This window comes from Dermacentor albipictus, chromosome 10 (assembly GCF_038994185.2).
Source record: "Dermacentor albipictus isolate Rhodes 1998 colony chromosome 10, USDA_Dalb.pri_finalv2, whole genome shotgun sequence".
NCBI classification, from domain to species: Eukaryota; Metazoa; Arthropoda; class Arachnida; order Ixodida; family Ixodidae; genus Dermacentor; species Dermacentor albipictus.
The window spans coordinates 43,890,339-43,901,166 of record NC_091830.1 but is presented as its reverse complement, the minus strand read 5'-3'; the positions used below and the strand labels follow the sequence as shown (position 1 = coordinate 43,901,166).

The window sequence follows — 10,828 nt, the reverse complement described above, 5'->3', positions numbered from 1 at the left end:
CCCCAGCATCCAGCGCTCGACATGTGGCCCCTAACCCGGCATGGCAATGGACACTGGATGCTGGGTTTTTCAATAGGGTAGGGGCATAAAATAATGGTATAGAGTGATCGAACATGAAATAATGCGTGTCGGGCCTTCGCAGTACAACTGCGCATAGTGCGACAGTTCTTATTTAACAATCAGCACCCGGATACTTATGTTCTTACCAGGAGGGCTAGAAAACGTCAGTTAAGGTACCACGCATAGAAGGCTTCGTTAACACAACAAAAGCCAGAGGTAAGTACCACCACAAAGGGACGTAGCCTTGTGCACAGCACGTTCAGTTTTATCACAAATTATGCATATTCAAATACAGCAGAGTTACTTGACCGGCACAGCTCTTGTCCTGCGCAAACTGCGCACCACTAAAATTGGCTCTGGTATATTCCTTCACCAAGAGCTTGCGTTTATGTGACGAAGTAATCGGCTGATGCAATGCGCGGGTCCACTTAGAACGTGGCCTGCCACCTTGGTGTTGTGCGACCAGAATCTTACGTTATGTTTACTCCGCGTTTTGAAACAGTGCGTTTCCGTTGGATGGTGCTACGCGTAACTGCTCCCTCACCTCACGGGCATAAAGTACAACACAAGATCTGAGCGTGAAGCAGAGATGACTGTGAGCGTTTTCGTGTGGACTTTCATAGACACCTCAATGGACGCTTGTAGTCGCTCGGAAACACCGTGCCGTTGGCTTACACGGAAGTGACGGGAAGTCGAAAAACAAGGGCGTCTGTCCGCGGCAGCAGCGTTCTCGGCCACGTCTTCTTTCCACTTGGCCAGCAGCGTGCCCGCTCTCAAACTCTTGCCCGCGTGGTGTTGCGTTGACGGGCAAGCTCGGCTGGGATGCTGTACAGGTGGTTGGACTGCAGGAATATGTAGAACGACGCAAGTCCCACGAGGCCGATCATCATGAACAGCGCCAGTATCGCCCACACCAGGAATACCTGGTCCGGGACCAGAGCGCGACCCGTCAGCCTTGGTGGCCGACCAGCGCGTGGTGACGTTGATGACGGGGCCTGGCGGCTACCTTCGTTCGCCGACGTTGCTGGGATCACTGAGGATATCCTCTCGGCTGCCGTGGCCTCGGTCACGATCTGGGATTCGCTTCCGGCGCTCACCGGCTCGGCCAAAGCTGCCCCGTGCATGGGCAGCGGCCACGCCTGCCCCCGCTCCGGAGGCTTGTCGTCGACGTCGAACGCCGCTGCCATGGAGTTCAGAGGGGCATCTTCGAAGACCCCCGAAACCGGTGCATGGCTGCTTCGGCTGAACCTGCTCGGTGCCGCGAAGGGATGACGATGATAAAGATGATGGTGAAGTTGATGATGCAAGGTATTGGCATGTACCCACTATATGGTCCTGGCTCAAGAAAAGGGCAGTACAACAATAAGAAATAGGGGAGACAAAAGAGCAGTAGTAAATGTAATGAAGCTGGAAATGAATAAAATATTTTTTTCGCAATGATTCTTAGTTAAAAATAAAAAAATAAGAAGAACCTCTTGTTTAGCAGTCAGGCTAGTATAGGTTAAACGTTGGGATTCAAACTTGGAAAGTGTAGAGGTAAGGAAAATAGGTGAGAGAAATAAATAATGAAATAATCCAAATGAATACTACAAGAAATTTGAGGAGCCATTGAACTATGTAAAGCTGGATGACCAGTGAAGCTGTAGCACATCGGAGTGGTTTAGACAAGGGGGCACGTATTTACTTTCATCATTTGGTAATCGTACTCACGATACAGTTGTGATTACTATGATATACACTGATTCCGTTACAACCTTAGACATAATCTTGACCAAAATTAAATCTATAGACGACCATTGTTGAGTACTTGAGTGACTTGAATTAGCGTGACACTTCAAACCAAACTCTTCCACCACAAATTGTGTGAACCATTTCTTGTCTGGTTTTGAAATATTCGAATTTAAATCTGCAACGATGATCACAAGGGTAGTGTCAACACGCCTAACCCATGCAAAGTGCGTGGTCATGAACTTCTCGATATCACACTTGCGTGTACCTGGAGATATGTGCACAGTCGATATCACAATTTAGTGTTTCCTTTGTTCGGCAAAGACATTCCCACAGCCGGTGGGATTGTGTTCGTGCAAGGGAAGGGTGTATGACTGCCCATACATTTCGTCGTTTTGTGTATATGGCGATTTCTCCTGCTCGTGAGTCCATGTGCTGCTCACAAACGATTCCAGTGTACCCATCGACTTTAAACAATTCATTTTTATTTTTTTATTATTTATGTTTATTATTGTTAGGAGCGGAGTGCTTGGAACATGCTTCACCTTCACCAATATTTACGAGATCAGCCTCTGCTCACCTGTTTTATTGTTAATGCACAGACACGAAAAATACCTGGAGATACTGATTTATACATTTATTTTAATATTACTATTTAATACTAATATTAGGGGTGGAGTGCATGAAGCCTGCTTCACCTTCACCGCGTGTCGGCCCTGTATTTCACTGCCTCCGGCATCGGCCTACATTCTTGCCCATGGACACGACAGATGCATCAGGGGGTAGAGTTATACAGCTTCACTGTAAAAGGAAAAGCATAAACAATCAATTCTAGTTGGCTCGTTTTCCTCTAGATATGGCCCACACTAACGATGTAAAATTGTCCAATATTCATGCTATTCCAAAATATTATATATTAAATATTAATATATTTTCACAAACTCAAAGAGATCGTAAATAAAAAAATATGAAAAACAATCTTGTAGGAATTTATCAGCTACTAATCTACAATAAATGGCTCAACGGCTGACCAAACAACTTTTTGGCAATTTGCTATACAGGGGGCTCCGAAAGATTACAGCAATAGGAAGATTCAATCCACCACTGATTATGATGCTTCTAAATTATTCTTATGTAACGGTTAATCATCACGGCATAACAGAAAAAAAGTAGTCTAGCGTTTTTTTCTTTCGCACTACTTTCTCTATCACGGCCTCTGGCCATTTGGCTTCTTCCGTCAAGCTGCCAGCGTTTCGGACAACAACTACAAAAAAGACCTGCGAGATAATGTACCAAACATAACCCAGGGTAAGGAGAACTGAAAAGAGAATACGGTTGAAAAAGCCAGAAGCCAATAGAAGCAAAAGACGAAACATAAGGAAAAGTGGCAGCTCAGTTCACGACACCACCATGTAGGAACGCTGCTCTAAAGAATGTTCATATGAATGGGAAGACATGCAGGTTGCGGAATTTCTTATTTTAACACTAGTCATCTATTCGCCGGCTTAGAGTAGCAGGTTAGAGTGCAAAAGCTCAGTGCCGACTTCTCTGCCTTTTTACCAATAAAATTATCCTTTTTCACAGTAATTCATTCAGTGACAGTGCACGAAATCAAACCTTTATGTATAAAATTGTGCTTATGCAAAGAGGTTCTGAAACGGCGCGTTAATTTAAACTGTACTTTTTTGTGTGTTAAAAGCACCGGGTGACGCTCTCACGCCGCAACATTCAGATGGGTCAATAAATACGACTTATGCATTGTGTTTAGAAAATCGAATGTCATTGTTACGATGAGTTCTTATGATACATCACAGTGAAGTCGTAATAGCATTAGATATCACGATGTGTTTCCCCATTACAAATGGTGGAAATCTCACTGGTATACTTCAAGCGGCTAAGAAAGCACACATTATTTGACATCTCACACTGCAAATAGTACCTTCTTATATGCTTTCTTGTATACATGCGTCACACAACACAACCAAAAGATTCTAGATCAATCGTCTCTTGTGCTGTACAGGCCAAACATGGTATACGCATGTACCAAATATTACGCAGCCGGACAAAATGGTCAACTATGTCACAGGGCACTGACCTCTGCAGAACAATCAGTCATTCCCCAGGACACAAGCATCAGGTTGGACATGTGGCTTCGAGTTAGCGTACTCTGTCACTCGAGAAACACACATCACTTCATATTTTATTTTCTTACCGCGTGAAGCCACGTGCCATATTGCTTCAGGTTGACGCGGTCGTCGCCAAGTTGTCGACGGGAAGCCGTATCTTGTTATGCGAGTACGCTAACCAGCGGTCATCGGCAAAGCGAGGGCACCATGCTGGCTTTGCAGCTTTTGTCTTTCTCCTTTTCCCTGCTTAGTACCGTTCTGTAGAGCCGTTCGCTGCAGATCTGTCATGCTAGAAACCGCGCATTCTTTCCACGGAAACCCGAAGCTCCCCCCTTCTTGAAATCAAGCGACGTCTGCCAACAGTACCCTCCTCCTGGTCTGCTGAGGTTAGGTACTGGCAGGGCGATTGTGGAAACGGAGTCCTCTGAAATAGGACAAAAGAAAAAGAGATAACAGAGTCGGGGGTCGACGGTCTCGCGCCGTAATCGCGAGTTCCATCTTGACGGCTTTTGAGCACGGTGACGGTGGCATGTTACCTGGGCGGATCCGTTTGTTGTTTGGCTGTAGCATATTTTTGCCTCGCATGCGTCTTCTGCACGCCTGCCAGATCGCTGTCCCTGTTGTCTCGATAGCGAAAGCCTTCTGCGAAATGGAACCTAACTGCAACATTTCGCGCTCACCTGGCTTTGACTTACGGACTACACCTGGAGTTTTTGAGTTCCTATGGATGTCTAGAGGTCAGAAGAGAGTAAAATAGCAATTCGCCAGGGGCGCGATCGGGGATCGTTGTTCGGAGGGCGAGTTAGGTTACGGCAGCACGGTGTGGCCAGAGGGACACTGTAGTTTAGGGATTCGGAATATTTTTCCCACCTGCGTTTCTTTTTCGACGCGTGCCTGACTTTCAGAAGAACCTCCGCATTACGCCATGGCTGGAATTTGGCGTCTACCAATGCCTGAATTCGCTCCCATGACTTTGTATTCTCCAGCAGATGTCTGTAGGCCAAACATCTGCGGTTAAGCATGAAAGAGAAACTACCTGCTGGCTCGAGCGCCCTGCAAATGACTTCCAACGCTTTGATCCAAACAAACGTGTACACGTCTCAGCACAATGATAGTGTTTGAAGTTCTCTTTGCAGCTGTTACTGTCACCAAGCATAACATAACGCAGTTAACAAAATTTAAACTACGCCAGGCCGTAATTTTCAACTTTATCATGATAGAGCATGAAAATGGCAAACATGCATGGTACATTGAAGAGCACAAAAATTCCAAATATGAATATGAATGTAGCACAACCCGTTACTGACGCATAGCAGTGTTTCGAGCACGCCATTAGCCCTAGAGCAATTGCACGGTTCCCTGGGTCAAGCGCTTGTTCAGGTTCCCACCCTTTGAATCTTGACTAGAGTTGCCAACAGTTTAAACTTTTGCAGTGGTTAAACCTGGATATCGTCCTCGTGAGGCGGCCGGTAGTGCCTATAGTACACTCAAGATTTACTTCGAGGATAGCTAGGAACAGCACTCAAATTAACCATATAGAAATGCATTCATATCACAACTTTTGTGTTCATTGGCACTGACTACAGCGACTACAGTGTGTGCTTATCTCGGGCTCGGTCCTGCGCATAGTCTCTGCACAGCGGTCGAACTTTTTGCAGCACCCTGTCCAAGGTAATATCATCATGCTGCAGCTGCTGTCATGAAGGTAGGGTACTTACGGTCTCTTGTTCTTGCGCTTTTGCAGGCGATAATCGTCTCGTGCAACGCGCAGTTCACGCACGCTTGGAACGACGCTCCGCACTACATCGAACAGCGCCCAGCAGTCGCTGGTTGCCAGCCGGATCCCACTGCACGGAATTCGATAGCCGCTTTCTCGGATATCAACCGTATCTTCAATCAGCCCAACCTGGTCACTACGTGTATAATCATGTGATCGCCAACTGTTTTACTGCCTGCTCCGCCAGCCGCCTCGAGGTTTCGGTGCTGTCATGAGGACGGGATACTTAGTTGCTTGCTCTTCAGGTCAGTATGCCTTATTTTCACGATTGAGTTTATAGATTCGACTGGTCTCATATGACGGCGCCGAAACAGTATTTAAAATGTTGTGAATGCCTGTTTTCATTGCCTCTTTGAGGCAATTGCTCCGAACCGTAGGGCGGTACTGTCTATGCTGATGTGCCGTTGAGTGTCCTCCCGGGATGTCGAGACAAATTCGATGCCTTTCACAACGGAACAGGAACAGGACCTCGTTAAACGCATTACGCTCTCTGCTGAAAATATATGAAGGCCACAATAAAATGCCCGAGGCGCTGACCGACATCGAAGCTAACCGGAAGGCCGCTGACGGAAAGGTTGCTGCACCCCCGGCACGAATATCCGTGACTGAACACGACGTTGGTAGCTTAAAACAGTTAGGAACCAATTTGCACAAGCTAAAATATGAGAACTCTTTATTAGCGACACAGTTGGGCAAAGTCATGAGGCAACAAAATGACCTTGAAAATATGTCACGCAGAAACAACTTGGTTTTCTACGGCTTATGGAAAGCATTACGCGAGACTTGGGAAGATTCTGAGAGTCAGGTGCTATCGGTTCGTGCAGGTCGTCTTGGTGTCCAGGTGACGTCATCAGATATTGAGCGTGCCTACAGGATGGGCGTTGTTCTATCACAAGGAACAGATCCATCGTAGCACAATATTGCTCCTCCGAAGAAAAAAAAACAATGTATTTGTGAAGGCGCACAGAGTGAAAGGTACCACTCGGTCGATAAGTCAGGATTGCTCAAAGAAGGTCCGGTTGGAAAGAAAAAAGCTGGTCGCATTTGTCAAGGAGCGCAATGAAACGTTCAAGCTTCGTTTTAATAAGCTGTTTATGGGAGGCAAAACATTTAAGTATAATTCACTCAGTGACAACGTAGAAACGCTGCAATAACAACCATAACCGCTGTGCGACATGAAAGTCGCAGTCAGCAATAACTAGTCTTTGTCGTCGTGAACCATTGGAGCATAAGAAATAAAAAGGATGCATGTTTGGACTTCGTGACTCCTACAAATGCCAGTATTACTTTAGGCACCCAATCGTGGCTCCACAATACCATTTATAATGCAGAAGTTTTTCCTTCCCACGTAAACGTCTATAGCAAAGATCCCGATGTGTGTGGCGGGGAACTTTTCATTTTTGTCGATAACAAATTGTGAAAAAAGTGTCAGTATCATTTGGCAACCAACCTTAACTGCGAAGTTGTGTGGTCTAAAATTGAACTGTCTGATGCGCAACACGTTGCCGTGGGTTGTTTTTTATCGGCCTCCTAAGTGTAACAATGTATTATGGCTGGAAGCCTTCTCTGAAGTATTGGCTACTTCAGGGGCTGAGCATGTTCTTTTGGGAGGTGACGTTAACGTTCCTGATACAGACTTGATAAGTCACGCTAACGTTTTGCACTTGCGGTCTGGTCCGTACTCGACACTTGAACTTATTAATGAGCATGAATTACATCAGTTCGTTGATTCTCCCTCAAGGTATAATGGGTCATGTGCAAACATACTAGATCTTGATTTCTGTAACCATCCGGCCTTTATAACTTAAATGACAAGGAAGACGGAGATTAGTGCCCAAGAAATGATTGTTGGTAGCATCGTTTGCCAAAGTATAAAGTTAGAAAAATGTAGCAGCGAAGAACTTATATTTATGAAAGCGGTAACGCGATATCATCTAATCTTATGCTGTTTTTGACTGAGTTTCATGAGTGTTTTTTAGTCGGGAACATTACCATTCTTGGGGATTTCTTTAAAGCTGAGCTCGCTAGTTTTGTCAGTTGCCGTATACCTTCCAAAGTCACTATAATGAAGCGTAGGCCTGATAAACTTTTGAAAACTGCAAATTTAAGACTGTTAATTAACAAAAAGAAGCCACTTTTCAACCGCTTCGGGCTAGCAAAGATGGCTAGTAAAGAAAGGAAGAACTTGGTGAAATACGCAGAGTGCTAAAACAACAATTAAGAGAAGCGAAAGATAACGTCCTTGTTTCCTTACAGGCAAAACTTATTTCTAATCCCTAGGAGATATCCAAATACGGGAAATCAAATAAGGAAGACTCAGTTGAGATCGCGGACATTATTGGTGACCAAACAAACTTATCGGAAGACACACACAAGGCAGTCTGTTTTAACAGATATTTGTGTTTTCAATCTGTGGTTTCTGAACCATTTCAAGGTGGAATGCCGCCTGTTACGCACCGCGATTTCGAACATATGGCTGACATTGCTGTCTCCACAAATGGTGTGTGCACTCTTCTCCAATGCCTTCATTCTGGACTCCAGGGCCTGACACTATATCCAGCCCTGTATTGAAGAAATGCGCAAGAGCCTTGGCGCACTTTCCAGCAGTTAAAGCGAACCTTTCTATGTCTCATTGAATCGTGCGTGAGCGCCGAAAACGCATTGCAGGAACGCCAACTTACACATCTGCGTAGAACACTACAGTTTACATTCTCAGTACCGCGCCAGCGTTGTCTGGCTGGCCGGTCAGTGCCTGATAGCGGCGCGAAGCGACGAGCTCAGCAAGAGTAGCGCATGCGCACAAAGCTCACTGCATTGCATTACGTGTCTCACGCAAAGTAGTAGGTAGGCCGTGGGTGCAGCGCACGGCAGAAGATGCTGCCGTACGCGAGCGTAAGTGCGAGTGCGAGCGCGATCGTACCCGTGAGGCCAATCCCGTGCTTCGGCAGCGGCATGCTGAAGCCATGTGACAGACGCTTGTGCAGTCGAGATGCCTACTGGTCTTGTGATCGTCAGCGTGTACATCAGACCGAATACGTCTCGTTGTGACGCGGAAACGTTCCTGGTAGAAATGAAGTCCTTAAAGCCACATAGTTCGCCGATCCTCATGTGCGGTGACTTTAAGAGCTATGTGGCGAAAGAGCACGGCAAATGGATCGAGAGTTTCATGCTAGATCGCTACTCGTTGAAACTGAAGGAGCTACAAGGAGCCATGACGCAACACCGTTCCTGCATTGATCTCACGTTTGCAAGCAGGCTGTGCTACGTTAGATGCCAGAGACTGACCGTCTTCCACGTTGACTACAAGGCAATAGTGTGCAAGTGTAAATTCGTCCGTCAAAGTGCGGGTGTCTGCGTGTAATCAACGGCTACATAACCTAAGATAAAGAATATGCAGCTTAACTAAATGTGCCTTCATTCAACTTCAACATTAAAAATAGAATCCTAAACAAGCGATGAAATCACATATGCATAACACCGGGTCCTTTAGCATTTCTTGGGTTCGTTACGTGGTCGTTGGCTTTGAACTTTGACTTTGACTCACTTTGCATTGGATGAAATCTTCGCTTTCAGCCACATTTCTTTAAGAAAGGGCTTTGATTTTTTTCGTTCTTTAAATCACTAGAAGATCAGAAACTCCCATCGGAGTGGAAGTTCGCGAATGTGCCAATACTTTAGTCCGGTAATAGAAATATAGACGTCACTACCTACAAACCGATTTCATTGACAAGCGTCTGCTGTAAAACCCTTGAGCACGTAATCTATAGCAGTTTTATAAAACACTTGGAATCTAATAATTTCTTTGTCTTCGGCACAGCATAGCTTTATGTCCGGTTTTTCATGTGTTACACAAATGTGTGAATTTTGTCATGATGTTTTAAATTTATACGACAGGTGCTTAACAGGTGATTCGGTATATTTTTATTTTCAGAAGGCATTCGAAACTGTTCCGCATGCTTTTTTACTGCACATAATGAAATTTTTAGGGTTACGTGCTTATATTCTTGGTGAGTTGAAGGATTAGGCCGCTGTCGTAAACGGTTTTTCTTCGTATCTTGACGTCACTTCTGGAGTGCCACAGGATTCAGCGCTTGGACCACTACAGTTTTAGTTTATATTAATTATCTCTCAGAACTATTAAGTTCTAATGTCAGGCTGTACGCAGATGACTGTGTAATTTATAAATATAGACACAATACGGTTTATATTCATGTCATTGAACGTGTTCTTGACACTGTTGTATCATCTACGAAAAATGGACTATGCCTTTGAATGCAATTGTTGCTTTATTAGTTTTACTAGGAAACGCAGACCCTTCCATACATGGTATAGCCTGTCCGTCGCATCGGTCGGCCACGTTGAACATTTAACTACCTTGGTGGCTATTTGTCTCCTGACTTATCATGGAAGAAACGCATAGGCTATGTAACTGGTAAAGGCAATGTTGTCTTAAGTTTCATTAAACGTAACTTGAAATCTGCCCCAAAAATTCTTAAGGAAGCTCTGTATGTTACCAAAGTACATCCAATCCTTGAATATGCTTGTACAGTATGGTATCCCCATGGCCAAACACTAATCTATAAATTTGAACGCATACAAAACCGCGTTGCATGCTTTGCCAGTGATAATTATAACATTAATTCCAATAAACCACAAATTAGGAATGAATTAGGTTAGCAACCTCTTCAGCAGCTAAGAAAACCTTTGCGAATAAATTATTTTCATTACATTTTTGTGATAAAACTGGTAATATTAAAAGTTTAGACATGATCAGCCCATACCATATGTCACAAAGAAATGATCATGCTGCAAAGGTTCGTGAAGTAAGATGTCGCACGGTTGTACTTGCGCATTCTTATTTTTCCTTTCATGGTTGACGAGCGGAATCCATTGGATGCGAGTGTTACCGATGTTCCCGCAGATATTTTCCTCGTCCTTGGAAGATGTATGCTTTAGTTGAATGTTCAAGTGACAGCTTTGCCGTCTGCTTTCTTATTTTGATTGTGGCTCTTGTTTTGACCCCCCTACAATAATGCACAACTGGGCGATATAGGTTTTTAAGTAAATAAATAGAAGAAAATTTCTATTGTCATGCTTCCTAGGGAGAGATTCGCAAGTAGACTTTGCGCTCGTCCCC

The 10,828-nt window shown here is 44.7% G+C and overlaps 1 long non-coding RNA gene across 1 annotated transcript; it reads right to left on the bottom strand.

Moving 5' to 3' along the window:
• Positions 1-2,475: 2,475 nt before the first annotated feature.
• On the bottom strand, positions 2,476-7,720 carry LOC139050635 (uncharacterized). The gene is made up of 3 exons (XR_011508988.1): positions 5,633-7,720; positions 4,001-4,338; positions 2,476-2,589 (listed from the first exon to the last, which is right to left on the bottom strand). It is a non-coding gene; the product is annotated as an uncharacterized lncRNA (long non-coding RNA).
• Positions 7,721-10,828: the final 3,108 nt, after the last annotated feature.